Raw genomic sequence first — 15,067 nt, 5'->3', positions numbered from 1 at the left:
CCAATTCTTGAGGTCACAGGGGTTTCACCTTTTTCTAGACCTGCCACCATTGCTGGAGCCTGGAAGCCAGAAGAATCGCCAGTTGTTCGAATGTTAAGGAGGCTAAGGAGTGGCGAAGGCAGATTTGGACCTATGGTCTATGGAAATGGAATGGAGCAACCGGAGCCAACACATTGCCATAGACTCACAGACATAGTGCCAGTTGACTTGCCTACAATGGAGATTATGGGAGGACTCGGATTGGGAGAAGGTTGGTCGTCGATCGAAGAAGAAAAAAGGCAGTGATGGGCGGAGAGGTGAGGGCGTGAGGCGGCCATCTTTCCAATATGGCCTTTGACCATTTTTTTTTTAAAAAGCAAAAATGTTTAAAACTTTAAAATCAATGAAGTCCCATTTATACCCTCCAAACTTAAAATAGAAAAGGAGAGAAAATACACTGTTCATTTAACTGGAATCCAGATGCCAAAAAATGAGAGAAATCGACGCCCAGATGCCGATCGTCACTTGACGTCGATCAAAGCCAAGAAACTGGAGAATTTTTGGAAAGTTTCTTGAAACCATTTTGGACAAATAATTTTTCAAATAAACATGCTTATTCTCTACTTTGTTCAAAAAAGTATGCAAAAAATGATGGTATATGGTCCTTATATCCATAAAAAGTGAATTGTAACTTCTTTCCGTGGCGGAGATCGTAAAAAATGGCAGTTTTCACCATTTTTCAGCTGCCTGCTTTATCTAGATGGCACAAACGGCTGTCTGGATTGGCCCAGCGTGCCCAGAGGTCCAGCCATTTTTTTATTATTTTTAATATTGAATTTAATTGTTTACAAATATTTCATGAATTATGTAAATTATTTATTTAAGTAAAATAATTAATATTTTTTTATTTTATTTTATTTAAAATATAAATAATTTAAATAATGAAATAAACAATTTAATTAAATATAATAAATAATTAAATATTCAATATAAAATTAAAATAAATAAGAAATTTAAAAAATATTTAAACAAAGTAAATAAATATGAAATAAACAATTAAAATAAATAATTAAATAGAGTAATTAAATATTAAACAAACAATATACATAAACAATTAAAATAACTAATGAAATATTTAAAAAATTAAATTAAATATTAAATAAATAATTTAATAAATCAATATTTAATTTAATTGTTTATTTAAATATTTAATTAATTACTTTAATTGTTTATGTATATTATTTGTTTAATATATAATTATTTATTTTATACTTTATTTGTTTATTTAAATATTTAATTAATTACTTTAATTGTTTATGTATATTATTTGTTTAATATATAATTATTTATTTTATACTTTATTTGTTTATTTAAATATTTCATCAATTATGTTAATTATTTATGTATATTGTTTATTTAAGTAAATAATAAATAACTAATTGAAATAAATTAAATAACTATTAATAAAAATAATAAATTGAAATAATAAATAATTAATTGAAATAAATTTAATAAACAAGTAAATTAAATATTAATTAAGCAATAAAAATAATTAATTAACATAACTAACAAATAAATATAAATTACAAAAAAATAGCTTAAAAAAGTAACTAAATATTAAATAAACAATTCAAACAAACACTTGAAATAAATAATTAGCATTTAAATATTAAATAAATAATTTAAATGAACAATAAATATAAGTAATAAAAAATAAGTAATTAAATATTAAATAAAAAATTGAAATAAATAATTAACATTTAGGTATTAAAAAAATAATTTAAATGAACAATAAATATAAATAATAAAAATAAGTAATTAAATATTAAATAAACAATTGAAATAAATAATTAAAATTTAAAATAAACAATTAAACATCCAATTAACAATTAAAATAAATATTAAATAAAGAACTAAACAATTAAAATAAATAATTTACACACATTTAAATATTGAATATATAATTTAAATGAACAATAAATATAAACAATTTAAATAATAATTTAAATAAGTAAATAAACAATTTAAATAAATAATTAACAAGTAAATATTCAATAAACAATTTAAATAAGTAAATAAATAATTTAATTTTCAAATATTATGCTTTATCCATTGTCTCTTACACAAAGTCATAACATTTTAAATTTTACATGGATTACCATTTGGAAACCGTCATGAGACAGATTCCCGACAAAGTTACCTCGAACTGTAACTTTGCCAGCTTCGCATTAGTCCTTGATTTGTTGGATAAAAAATATGCAGACGTGCTACGTCGATCCTGTTTACGATGGTAACTCTGGCACAGTTAGAAGATGCATTTAGGGAATGCGACGATATGTCTGACAAGTTAAAGTTGAGGATGGTGTTTATATTGGAAAACATACAGAGGTGTCATCACAAGAAAAACGTCGATCAACATCTTTCATTTGGAAGTTGTTAATAACGTTGACACATTCAGCAACTATCCATGGAGATAGAGCTGACGGTTATTAGCTCTCCTTGACGATCCAGAGGTACGTATTATTTATTTGTTATTTATGTTGTACATCATTTCGAAATTTCGATGCATAGTCATTAACTCGGTGAAATGTTAATAGATCAACTTGGAGTGCTCACTAAGCTAACACCCTTGATCAAGGAGGAGGGTTAGAGCGTATCCGAGGAGATACAACCGGCAGGAGATGGGGGTCCCAAAGAGTGACAGAGAGTGTGGCGGTGATGGTAACAGGAAGGGTGGCGATAGAGGGGTGGGGATGTACACAGATGTTTTATTAAAATCGTTATGGATATCAGTGGGGATGAGAGATGTGCTGATAGTGGGGACAAAATAATTGTAATAATTGAATTTATGAAATAATTGTATATATTGTAAAATTTATTTAAATAAGGTAATAAAATATCAAATACATAATATACACAACCAATTAAGATAATTTATAAATGAAATATCTAAATAAGAAATTAAATTAAATATTAATTTTTTATTTAATTAAGTAATTAAATAAATACTTAAACAAAGTAATTAAATATTAAATAAATAATATACATAATTATGCCGGAGAGGACCCCCAACTTGACAGACAATGTCTCGAGTTTGGATGACGTGATAATTATGTCGGAGAGAGCAATGGAAGCAAGAAGACTAGATTGCCGTCACAATACATTGTTCCTCCATACACGATCAAGGCAAAGAAGAGAACATCCGTCGACGGTACATTGCCCAACCTCTTCCGTGAAATCGACTCACGGTGATTGTGGAGTATTCGCATTGAAATACATTGAATTTTTAGCATTGGACGTGACGTAGAGCTAATAAACCAAACACACATTAAAATGTAAGCTTTTTTTAAATGAAATCGTTCTTTTATTTACATTGTGATCTGTAGTTGTAATAATTCAAAACATAAGCATTTTTTAAAAACATTTGTAATACTTTAGTTTTTATGTAATTGTATAATAAATAACTAATTACTCTTAATTACATAAATAACACACTATAAATAAAGAAAATTGAGAAAATCAGTAACATACTATAAATAGAGAGTACATACGATTTAAATAGATATTACACATCCGTTGGGTAGAGAGCAACATACTATAATTGGGAACTTTTTATTCGACTTCATTTAGTAGAGGAAATATAGTTTCGACATTCTTTAATAATGTTTGATGTTTTGAAAATGTGACTGTGCTCAATGTTTGACTCTCATTTCTGTTAGATATTCTCATGCACCGTGTGATTTACATTCTAATTAAATATTAAATAAATAATCTACATAACCAATTAAGATAATTAATTAATGAAGTATTTAACGAAGAAATTATATTAAATATTAATTTTTTATTTCAGTAAGTTTTTAAAATAAATAATTAAATAAAGTAATTACAATTCTGCCTGATTACGATTCTGTGAACAAATTAGAAGATTGTGTAATCGGCCAAGCCCGTGAACTCCGACCAGACTCATGTCTCTATCTAATTACGATCTTGTAAACAAATTCTATGTTTAAACCATAGGTCAATACTGATGAACTTAATTTACTTTCTATAATTATTTCAATAGACTGGTTGTAATTTGTATTGTTAAATTGGTATTTTTATGAAAAGTGAAAACTGTAAAAATTTTAACTTAATAAAATTAATGTTTTAATTAAAAAAGTGAAAAATGCAATCACATTTCCTTCACTCGTTCATTTCCATTTTTATTGACTATTTTCATTCGTTCGAAATTCACTGAAGTAACAAATTGGGATACATGCTGATATCATACATGCATTACAAATTAAAATAGCTGAAAATAATTAAATAAAAGGTAGGAAGTGTGGGAGTAAAAAAATAAATAAATTTGACCGTCCATTAAGGACAATCCGAGCGTCTGGACAGTCAGGATTTGGACTTGGCTCGGATCTTCTTCTTTTTTTAATTTCATTTTCATTTATTTTTGTGAATACTTGTAAATCGATTCATAACCTTTCGAGCACAACCAATATCTATTCGAACTCCCTCTATATTCAATCAAGAGAAACCCCTCTAACGAAAAAAAGAAAAGGAATATACCAACACCAAGATATTAGAAATCAAAATACCTATCCATTCTCATTCCATTCAGTATCTTTTACTCTATCAAAGCGTCGAATTTCTAAATTCTTAAAGGGCCCCTTGGAATTCCTTCCAGAGCCTGTTGGATAATTTTATTTTAAGAAGAAATTAAATTACATATTAATTTTTTTATTGAAGTAAGTGTTTTAAAAAAATAAGTAAATAAAGTAGTTAAATATAAAGTAAAAAGTGTTTGGTTTTTTAATTTTAAGTACTTTTCTCTTTTAAACAAAATTTTATCTTTGTAATTGTTTAAACTAGTAAGGATATTTTGGTCTTTTATTCAACAAAATGTCATTTTGATGATTGGCAAAATTTTTTGATTATAGTGAAAAAATGGCATTTTGACTTGGCCCTTCTTAAAAGTACCTTAGTGAATTATGAATTAAAGGGGTCAAAGCAACTGATTCAATTGAGAGAAATGGGTTGTAAATCAGTAAATGGGTCATGGGGTGTTGGTTGGGCTAATGGGTTACTGGGCTAGTGAGCTTCTCTGGTCTGGGAAAGGGAATTAAACTTAAAAAATAATAATAAAAAAATAAATTGGGCCGTGGGGTTGAGCCCAAAATTTCAGTGCGGGCACCGGACATAACTAGGCTCCGCCCTTGTTCCACTTCATACAATGTACATAAAATGGATAAGCCATGCATGTAGAGTAAAACTTAACCACGAAGTTGTGAAAACATAAGAGCTATGACTTATGAAGATGGCTTCATCAGAAGAAAAAAATGCCCTACATAGCATAATTAACCATAGCATAAGTTGGACAATTAATTAATGATGTGTAAGAAACGCTAAGTCGAAATAGAACAAGAATGTGACTCTGCCTATGTAGTTGAGATGTCCAAATCCTTAGCAACGCTAAAAGACATCTAGTTATGTAAGTTTGAACCACACATTTAACTCAAATAAATTTGATCATCCTAATGCTCACCTGAACTGACTTAAATGGTGACTAAATAAGCTTTGATTAACTTGCAAAAATGACAAAGGGGTCGGTTTATCTTAGATCCACTTCTACCCTAAAGATGCAAACAAGATTGGGAGAGAATTGTGAGAGAACTCTACCCTGCGTAGCAGGAAAAGTGGAGAGATTGAGTGCCTCTAGTTAGTCAAGAAATTATTTCCTTTATTAATGTTATTGTGAATCTTGTAATCCCATTATTTGTAATATGGGAGAAATTTTGTCACACAAAAGAGGGAAAAAATTATTCCACTGTGTATTACTAGTGAACGAGATTTTCCCAACACTAAGATCATCAAGATCAAAACAATACTCATATTGCACAAAAAGAGAACTTTACAAGAAAGGTAACATATAACTGGCAATTACTACTCATCAAAATGTTCCAACCTAATAATGAAAATTTTCTAACTCAATTTACGTGTCACAATTTATGCAAGTACTCTTTATCATCCAATTTTCAGCATGAAAATCTAATAAACAGATAAAAAAACAAGTAAATTTTACTCAGAAAAATCTTTGAACGCATTGTGTGCAAATACACTGGATATAGTCAAGCTATAACATGGCATCGGATACGGATCGTTTTCCGGGTCGGATATGGGGTACTTCTTCAGCAAGTCATCCATCCGCTTGCTTGATAGTTTTCTAGAAACCGGACAAGAAGTAATTCGGGTACACCTGGCTTGCAGTGCTCCAGATGTATTACAGCCGCTGTAGAAGCCCAATTCATGGTCCGTTTTGAACAGAGTTTTCAAGCCCACCTAGCGGGCCTCTTCTTCTCCCAAGATAAACCGTCTACATAGCCCTCGTTGCAGGGGCGGATTCAAGGGAACTCCATAGGATCACTTGGATCACTTGACACTCCAGTTTTTCATTTTTTTTTCTTAGTTTTCGGACTCATTGTGGAATATCAAATGGAATTAAAATATTATATTCTTAATATCATTTTGAAGTACTCACGGCCGAATATGTCACATCGTTAATGGTGTGCGAAATGATCAATCGTAGCAAATGTTACGACGCGTCAAAGTAGGCTGTTCCAAATTAATATTTCAAGAATTTTGATAATAAGCTAACTTTAAAAAAATTTCGGCGATTATACGCTAGTCGTATCCATAAATCTTCTATATCCTCTCGAAACTCATTTCGACAACTATATCATATCGAAAATAGTTAAAAAAAAATTAAAAATGTATTCCAAAAAAAAATGTATAAACTTTTTTTTTAAAAAAAAAAAAAAAAAAAAAAAATCAATTATTTTATTAATGTTTATTATTTTTGCGTGACAAATTTCTCAATATAATTTATATCATCTAATTAGGAAATTTTATATTTGGTATAACATCAAAATTTATTATTTTTTTACGTAAAAATTCTTAATAAAATTTTTGTTACTTCATAGGGGGTTATAAATTGTTATACTACTTTTTCATCTTGATTATTATTATATTTGAAAAAAATTCAATCATTTTTAGGATTTTTTTATTATTATTGTTACATTTTCCTCTCGATCAATTAATTTTTTTTCAAATGACATCAAAAATTTTATTAGGAAATTTATTAGATTATTTAAAAAAATTTAATTGATTGAAAGGAAAAAGTAACAATAATTAAAAAAAAAAAAAAAAACCTAAAAATGATCGAATTTTTTTTATATATAAAAAAGTTTTTATTGTAAAAATAATCAAAATAAAAAAATAGTATAACAGTTTATAACCCATATAAAGTAATAAAATAATTTTCATCACTTTTTTTAAAAGTTTGAATGTGATCCCCTAATGTAAAATGTCTACGTCCTCCCCTGCCTCGTTGTATGTTATTTTGTTGCTGGTGGCTTCTATGTTGAGCAAGGTTCGAATATGTCTTCCACCGGAGTCCATTTGTCCATGCAATCGAGCTTCCGCCGTGGCTGGACTTGTAAAACGGCGGAGCCGCCCGTGTATATCCCGGCATTGCCCGTTGGAATAGACGGGCCATAATGGGCCTCATACACAAGGCAGTGACCTGGACCGGCTGGGGCTTTTTGGGTTAGAGTTTAAATGGGCTTCTTTTTAGTAGAAAGGGCAAATATGGGCTTGGATCTCCATCCTCATTAAACGTCCCCAAACATCAAAAGTAACATTTGTTTTAATCCATTTAAATATGTAATCGATTCAAACCGTTAATGTGCACATTAAAATTGCAGTTATTTACAGTTGAAACCATAAATTAAAATACATTGGGGATCAAGAATTTCATTTTTAAGGTTATAGACCCATAACCAAACCATATAAATGATTGAAGAGTCCACTCCTAATTTCCCTTAATATAGAATATGAAAGAGGATTTTTGATTGCAGAAGAATGTATCAAATTTTGAAATGTGAGAGGACTAGACGAATAAAACAAGGAAGAACGGAAAAGATATAAGAGTATCTTCAATGCAACAGTTTGCATCATTGTAAGAGAAGACCATCTCTAATTTTGGACTATGAATTGCAGTAATTGTCGAAATCAGAGCAAATTGAGTCAGTATTCTTTTGCGAGAGGCACACTCGTAGGTCTTACGAGGCTTCCCTCTTGTTAGCTTAAAAGACCTACTTGATTGCAATGTAAGTGTGCTAATTGATCGATTTTATATAATTATAGAAAATAAGAATTTACAGTAAAATTTATATGATTAAACTATGTAATGGTGCTGAATATAATCTAACATAACTGTATATTTAATTAAATTAGGTAAAATATTCTGATATCAGTAATGGTCATAAAACTATATTATTAAAGAAATTACCTGAAATTTGTGCTATCTTTTATGAAATAGACTCGAGTAAGCTTATATGTATTCCATAATTCCTTAGTGCTATGATTAGTGTATTATTGTACCTTATTAGGTTATTAGTTCCATAACGAAAGTAAAAATAAAAATGCGGTACAGATGACATATATAAAAAGAAATATTGTAACATGCATTCACGTTCGCGAATCAAAAAATATATACAAAATTTAGGGGACGTTCGCTTTGCATTTCTATTTTCTATTTTCTGTTTTGAATTCATTTTCTATTTTCTGTTTTGAGGCCTTATTTTAGGATTGTAAAAAATGCGTTTGGCTTATCATTCTGAAAAACTATTTCCCAAAACAAAGAACTAGAAAACGTGATATGACCCAGGAGTCGAGCCCGACGAAGGCAAGTGCGAGACGAGACTCGTTGATAGTCGATGGTTGACCGATGACGCGATCAAGGGCAAAGCAAGTGAAACAAGCGATGGGATTACTCGTTCAAGAAACCATTGATGGCACCATGTTCATGACTCAAAATGAAGCAACTTTCATATTCGGGGCGAAGGCCGAATTAACTTGGATCAATTTAATAACGAAGACCGAAACCGGAGAGAGGTTCCAAGCCTATGCAGTCGCATAGGCCAAAGTGGCTCGCGGTCGCATGGAAGCTTACTGAAACTCAAAGGAGACAACTTGCTTGAACTATGCGACCGCATAGAAATGAGCGTCGTGGTCGCATAGGCCAAATTTTTGGCGAATATTCTATTTTTGTTAGTTTTTTATTCTTTTCCATATTTTGGGATTATGCTCGACTTTTGCACGATTTTTACCTAATTTTTAGGTTTAGTATAAATAGGAGTTTTCATTTAATTGTAAGAGACTTTTGACATATTTGATATTGAATTAAAGTAAGGCGTATTGTCTTCTCTTCATTGTTCTTCATTGAACAACTTCGAACTTATCAAGTGTTAACTTGTGGCGTTCAAACAACCGGATTTAATTCTTGGATTGCATGATCAAAGGGTCTTTCAAGCGTTGTTCTTGTTGGATTTTTTGGTTCAACTTTCTTTTAGGATTAATTCTAAACTCTTGGATTAATTTGACTTTCTTGGATTCGTCAATCTCGTTGTGGGTTTCGTAGTCAACGTTGATACGGGGATCGCATCAGTTGGTATCAGAGCCAGGTTCCAAATTAATTGAAGGTTATATCTTTTCGTTACTTGTTAAGTCTTTTCTTGTTTTCTTCATTCTTCCCAATTTCTATTGTCATTCTTGTGTCGTTAAATTATCGTCAACTTCAATTCATTGATTTGTTGGTAGTTTAATCGTATTTCTTTATAAGAGAAGTAAAAAAGAAATATTGTTCATCGTACGGTTACTGTTCATCCGTACAGTAAAAAAAATTGATATTATTATTATTTTATTTTTTTTACTACCAACCAAAAACAACTCTTGAATTGTGTGATTTGACTATTCTATTGTGTCAATTCTTCACTTTACTATTGAGTCTATTCACATATTATTGTCAAAAAACAATCATCTATTCCACCTAAATTCAATTCCTTGAGTCTCGTGGTTCTTGGTTATTATTCGGCTTGTTGAATTCTTGGTAAATCACTTGATTTAATTCACTTGATTTTTTTAAGTGCTTGGAGGGAGACTTTGAGTGGTAAAAGGTCGAGTGGTGAGTTTAGTAGAGGGAAAAAGCCATATTGAGTGTTTTCGAGTGATATATTTGTGAGGCATATAAATTTGAGTGACATGATATTGGAAAGAGGAGGTTCTAACTCAAGCCGAAACGCTAATGACAACAATGCATCGGAGGACATGATACGGAGGTTTGAACAAGTACTTGGTGATGTTAAGGATAAGGTGGATAGGCAAGGGGAATGGATGGTGCAAATAGGTACCACAATCGCTAATCTTAGCCGAGGACAAGTGGAGATGTCTAATGCTAGGGGGCCGGGTAGGCGTGAATCTAGGAGAGGAAGGCAGGATGAGTATCGTAATGATGAGGATGATTTTAATGAAGATGACATTGATATGGGTCGAGCGAGGCATAGGGGCGTTAGGATGGAAAGATGGTGTAGAAATAACTTAGGAGATGAAGTAGATGGAAATTTGGGGTATATTAAAATGACTATTCCGCAATTTAAGGGGAGAAGCGATCCGGAAGCATATTTAGAGTGGGAAAGGAAGGTTGAGATAATTTTTGAGTACTATAATTATTCGGAGGAGAAAAAGGTAAAATTGGCGATGCTTGAATTTGTGGATTATGCGATATCTTGGTGGGATCAAGTACTTATATCACGGCGTAGGGGTCGGGAAAGGCCAATTAGCACTTGAGATGAGTTGAAGACGTTGATGAGGAGGAGGTTTGTTCCGAGTCACTATTATAGGAAAATCCATCAAGAATTGCAAGGTTTGTATCAAGGGTCGAAAAGCATAGAGGATTATCACAAGGAGATGAAAATTCTTATGATTCAAGCTAATGTGGAGAAAGATCGGAAAGCTACCATGGCACAGTTCTTGAATGGGCTAAATCGGGATATTGCAAACGTTGTAGAGTTGCAGCACTATGTGAAAATTGAGGATATGTTACATGTGGAAATGAAGGTCGAGAGGCAATTGAAGAGGAAGAAGACGTCTAGGCAATCGTTGGGTACTTCGAATTCTAATTCAACATGGAAATTGAAGTGAGATGACAACAACAAAAACGGGGCTGCACCTAGAGGAAAAGGTGATTGGCAAAAGGGTAATGATGAAAACGCTAACAAACCAATATCAAAACTGGAGGCACAACCGTCGTGCAATCGGGACATCAAATGTTTTAGGTGTTTGGGAATGGGGCTTATTACTACTCAATGCCCAAACAAACGGGCGATGTTGTTGCGAGATAATGGGGAGATAATGAGTGATAGTGATGACGAGTTTGATGACATGCCGGCGTTGGAAGATGTTAGTGAAGGAGAAAAAGTTGAAGGGCCAGTTGGGGATCTACTAGTCACGAGACGAGCTCTTACTACTCACATCAAAGCAGATGACTTGGAGTTGCAACGGGAGAACATTTTCCACACTCGATGCCACGTCAACAATACGGTATGTAGTGTTAATTGATGGTGGCAGTTGCACTAATGTAGCTAGCATATCTTTTATAGAAAATTTGGGTTTAACATTGTTGAAACACCCGAGACCTTATAAATTGCAATGGTTGAATGAGAGTGGCGAGGTGAGGGTAAATCGAAGAGTGTTAATTAATTTGTCAATTGGGAGTTATAAGGATGAGTTAGTGTGTGATGTGGTGCCAATGCAAGCGAGGCATATTTTATTGGGGCGACCATGGCAATACGATAGGAAAGCTATGTATGATGGGTACAAAAATTGATATAGTTTCATTAAGGATGGAAAGACCATTACTCTTATGCCATTAACATGCAAGTCTATGAGGACCAACTAAAATTGAGAAGTGAAGAAGAGAGGAGAGCCAAGGAGTTAGAAAATAAGAGAGAAAGTGGTGAGTTAGAGAAAAAGAGAGAAAATGTTGAGATAGCCACTAGAGAGAAAAAGAGAGAGCAATCACAAGAGAGAAAAGAAAGGGAGTGTTCCGAGAGAAGAGAGAAAACACGAGCGAATTTCTTTGTAAAAGAGATTAATTCGAGGAGGGCGTTAGTTGAGAGAAAAGAGATGATCTTGTTCGTTTATAAGGAATCACTCCTCAATTTTGAGGAAACTAACCCACCCCTCCCTAGTTTGGCTAAATCTTTGTTGCAGGAATTCGACGATATATTTCCAGAGGATGCACCAAGTGGATTGCCGCCTATTCGAGGCATTGAACATCAAATTGACTTCATACTCGGAGCTGTCTTTCCAAATCGACCAGCTTATCGAATCAATCCCGAGGAAACTAAGGAGCTTCAAAAACAAGTGGAGAAGTTGATGAGTAAAGGATACGTGAGGGAAAGCATGAGTCCTTGTGCGGTACCGATTTTGCTTGTGCCAAAAAAGGATGGAACATGGCGAATGTGCGTGGATTGTAGGACTATCAACAACATAACGGTAAAGTATCGTCACCATATACCTAGGTTAGATGACATGCTTGATAAATTACCTGGTGCTTGCATATTTTCTAAAATTGATTTAAAAAGCGGGTATCATCAAATTCGTATGCAGGAGGGTGATGGATGGAAAACGGTTTTTAAAACTTAATACGATTTACATGAATGGTTGGTTATGACGTTTGGACTCACAAATGCACCTAACACTTTTATGCGCTTAATGAATCATGTTTTACGTGCTTTTATAGGAAAATTTGTTGTAGTTTATTTTGACGACATCTTAATTTATAGCAAAGACCTAGGAGAGTATTTGGAACATTTAAAATGTGTGCTAATTGTTTTAAGGAAAGAACAACTCTATACTAATTTTAAGAAATGCACGTTTTGTATGGATAGAGTTATATTTCTTGGATTTGTGGTTAGTACTAATGGGGTAGAAGTAGACGATGAAAAGCTAAAAGCTATTAGAGATTGGCAGACACCTAAAAGTATAACGGAAGTTAGAGTTTTCATGGTTTGGTTAGTTTTTATAGGCGTTTTGTGAAAAATTTTAGCACTATCACTATACCACTTACGGAAGTAGTTAAAAAGAGTGTAGGTTTTCATTAGGGTGATAAACAGGAACTTACATTTAATACTATTAAAGGTAGATTGTGTGAAGCACCTGTTTTGGCATTACCTAACTTTAACAAAACATTCCAGATTGAGTGTGATCATTAGGAATAGGGATTGGAGCAGTTTTAATGCAAGATCGGAGGCCTATCACATATTTCAGCGAGAAATTGAGTAGAGCTGCTTTAAATTATCTTACATATGACAGAGAGCTTTATGCACTTATTCGAGTTTTGGAGATTTGGCAACATTATCTATGGCCAAAGGAGTTCGTAATACACACTGATCATGAGTCACTAAAACACTTGCGGGGACAAGGTAAATTGAACAAGAGGCATGAGCGATGGTTGGAATTCATTGAGACGTTTTCATACGTCATTCGGTATAAGCAAGGTAAGAAAAATGTGGTAGCGGATGCGTTGTCGCGAAGGTACATATTGCTAACTACTCTTGATTCTAAGTTACTTAAATTTGAACATATTAAGGAATTGTATGAAAACGATGTTGATTTTTCGAATATTTATTTGTCATGTAATAAAGGGGCGATTGATAAGTTCTTTAGGCATGAGGGGTATTTATTTCGAAAAAATAGGTTATGTGTTCCTAATTGTTCTATTCGGGAGTTGTTAGTAAGGGAGGTACATAATGGTGGATTGATGGACACTTTGGGTTCAAAAGACTTTAGATGTATTGAAGGAGCATTTTTACTGGCCGAAGATGAAAAGTGAAGTCGAGCGAATTTGTAGTCGATGCATAGGTTGTAAAAGGGCTAAGTCTAAGGTTTTACCTCAAGGTTTGTACACACCTTTACCTACACCTAGCGAGCCTTGGGTTGATATCTCGATGGATTTTGTTTTTGGTTTACCTAGAACTAAGAGAGGTCGGGATTCTGTTTTTGTGGTTGTAGATAGGTTCAGCAAAACGTCATATTTTATACCATGTCACAAAACGAACGATGCCACGAACATTGCTAACTTATTTTTTTAAAGAAATTGTGCGTTTACATGGAGTTCCTAGAAGCATTGTGTCGGATCAGGATATCAAATTTTTAAATCACTTTTGGAGAGTTTTGTGGCGTAAGTTAGGCATTAAGTTACTATTTTCCACAACTTGTCACCCACAGACGGATGGGCAAACCGAGGTAATGAATAGGACCATGACACAATTGTTGCGCACAATAATCAATAAAAATTTGAAATGTTGGGAGGAGTGCCTACCATTTGCTAAATTTGTATACAATCGAGCTGTTCACTCTACTACGTCATATTCTCCATTTGAAATTGTATATGGCTTTAATCCACTAACTCCTTTGGATTTAATTCCTTTACTTGTGAATGAACATGGTAGTTTAAATGACAAAAAGAATGCGGAATTGGTTAAGTCACTCCATGAAAAGGTAAAAGTACAAATTGAAAACAAAAGTAAGTTGGTTACGTCGCAGGAAAACAAAGGTAGGAAGCGCGTGACATTGGAGCGAAAAGATTGGGTTTGGGTGCACTTTAGGAAGGAGCAGTTTCCAGAGCAAAGGAAATCCAAGTTGCAACCGAGAGGCGATGGTCCATTTCAAATTATTGAAAAGATAAATGATAATGCATACAAGTTGGACCTTCCAGGTGAGTATAATGTTTCAGCTACTTTTAATGTATCTGATCTCTCTCTGTTTGATGTAGGTTCATATTCGAGGACGAATCCTTTTGAAGAGAGAGGGGATGATATGACCCAGGAATCGAGCCTGATGAAGGCATGTGCGAGACGAGACCCGTTGATAGTCAATGGCGAACCGATTACGCGAACAAGGGCAAAGCAAGTGAAACAAGCGATGGGATTACTTGTTCAAAAAACCATTGATGGAACCATGTTCATGACTCAAAATGGAGCAACTTTCATGTTCGGGTCGAAGGCCGAATCTACTTGGATCAATTTAATAACGAAGGCCGAAACCGGAGAGAAGTTCCAAGCCTATGCAGTCACATAGGCCAAAGTGGCTCGTGGTTGCATAGAAGCTTACCGAAACTCAAAGGAGAGAACTTGCTTGAACTATGTGACCGCATAGAAATGAGCGTCGCGGTCGCATAGGCCAAATTTTTGGTGAA

Source organism: Olea europaea, chromosome 18, assembly GCF_002742605.1.
Source record: "Olea europaea var. sylvestris chromosome 18, O_europaea_v1, whole genome shotgun sequence".
In the NCBI taxonomy this organism is placed as follows: domain Eukaryota; kingdom Viridiplantae; phylum Streptophyta; class Magnoliopsida; order Lamiales; family Oleaceae; genus Olea; species Olea europaea.
Note: the sequence above shows the minus strand (reverse complement) of the source record.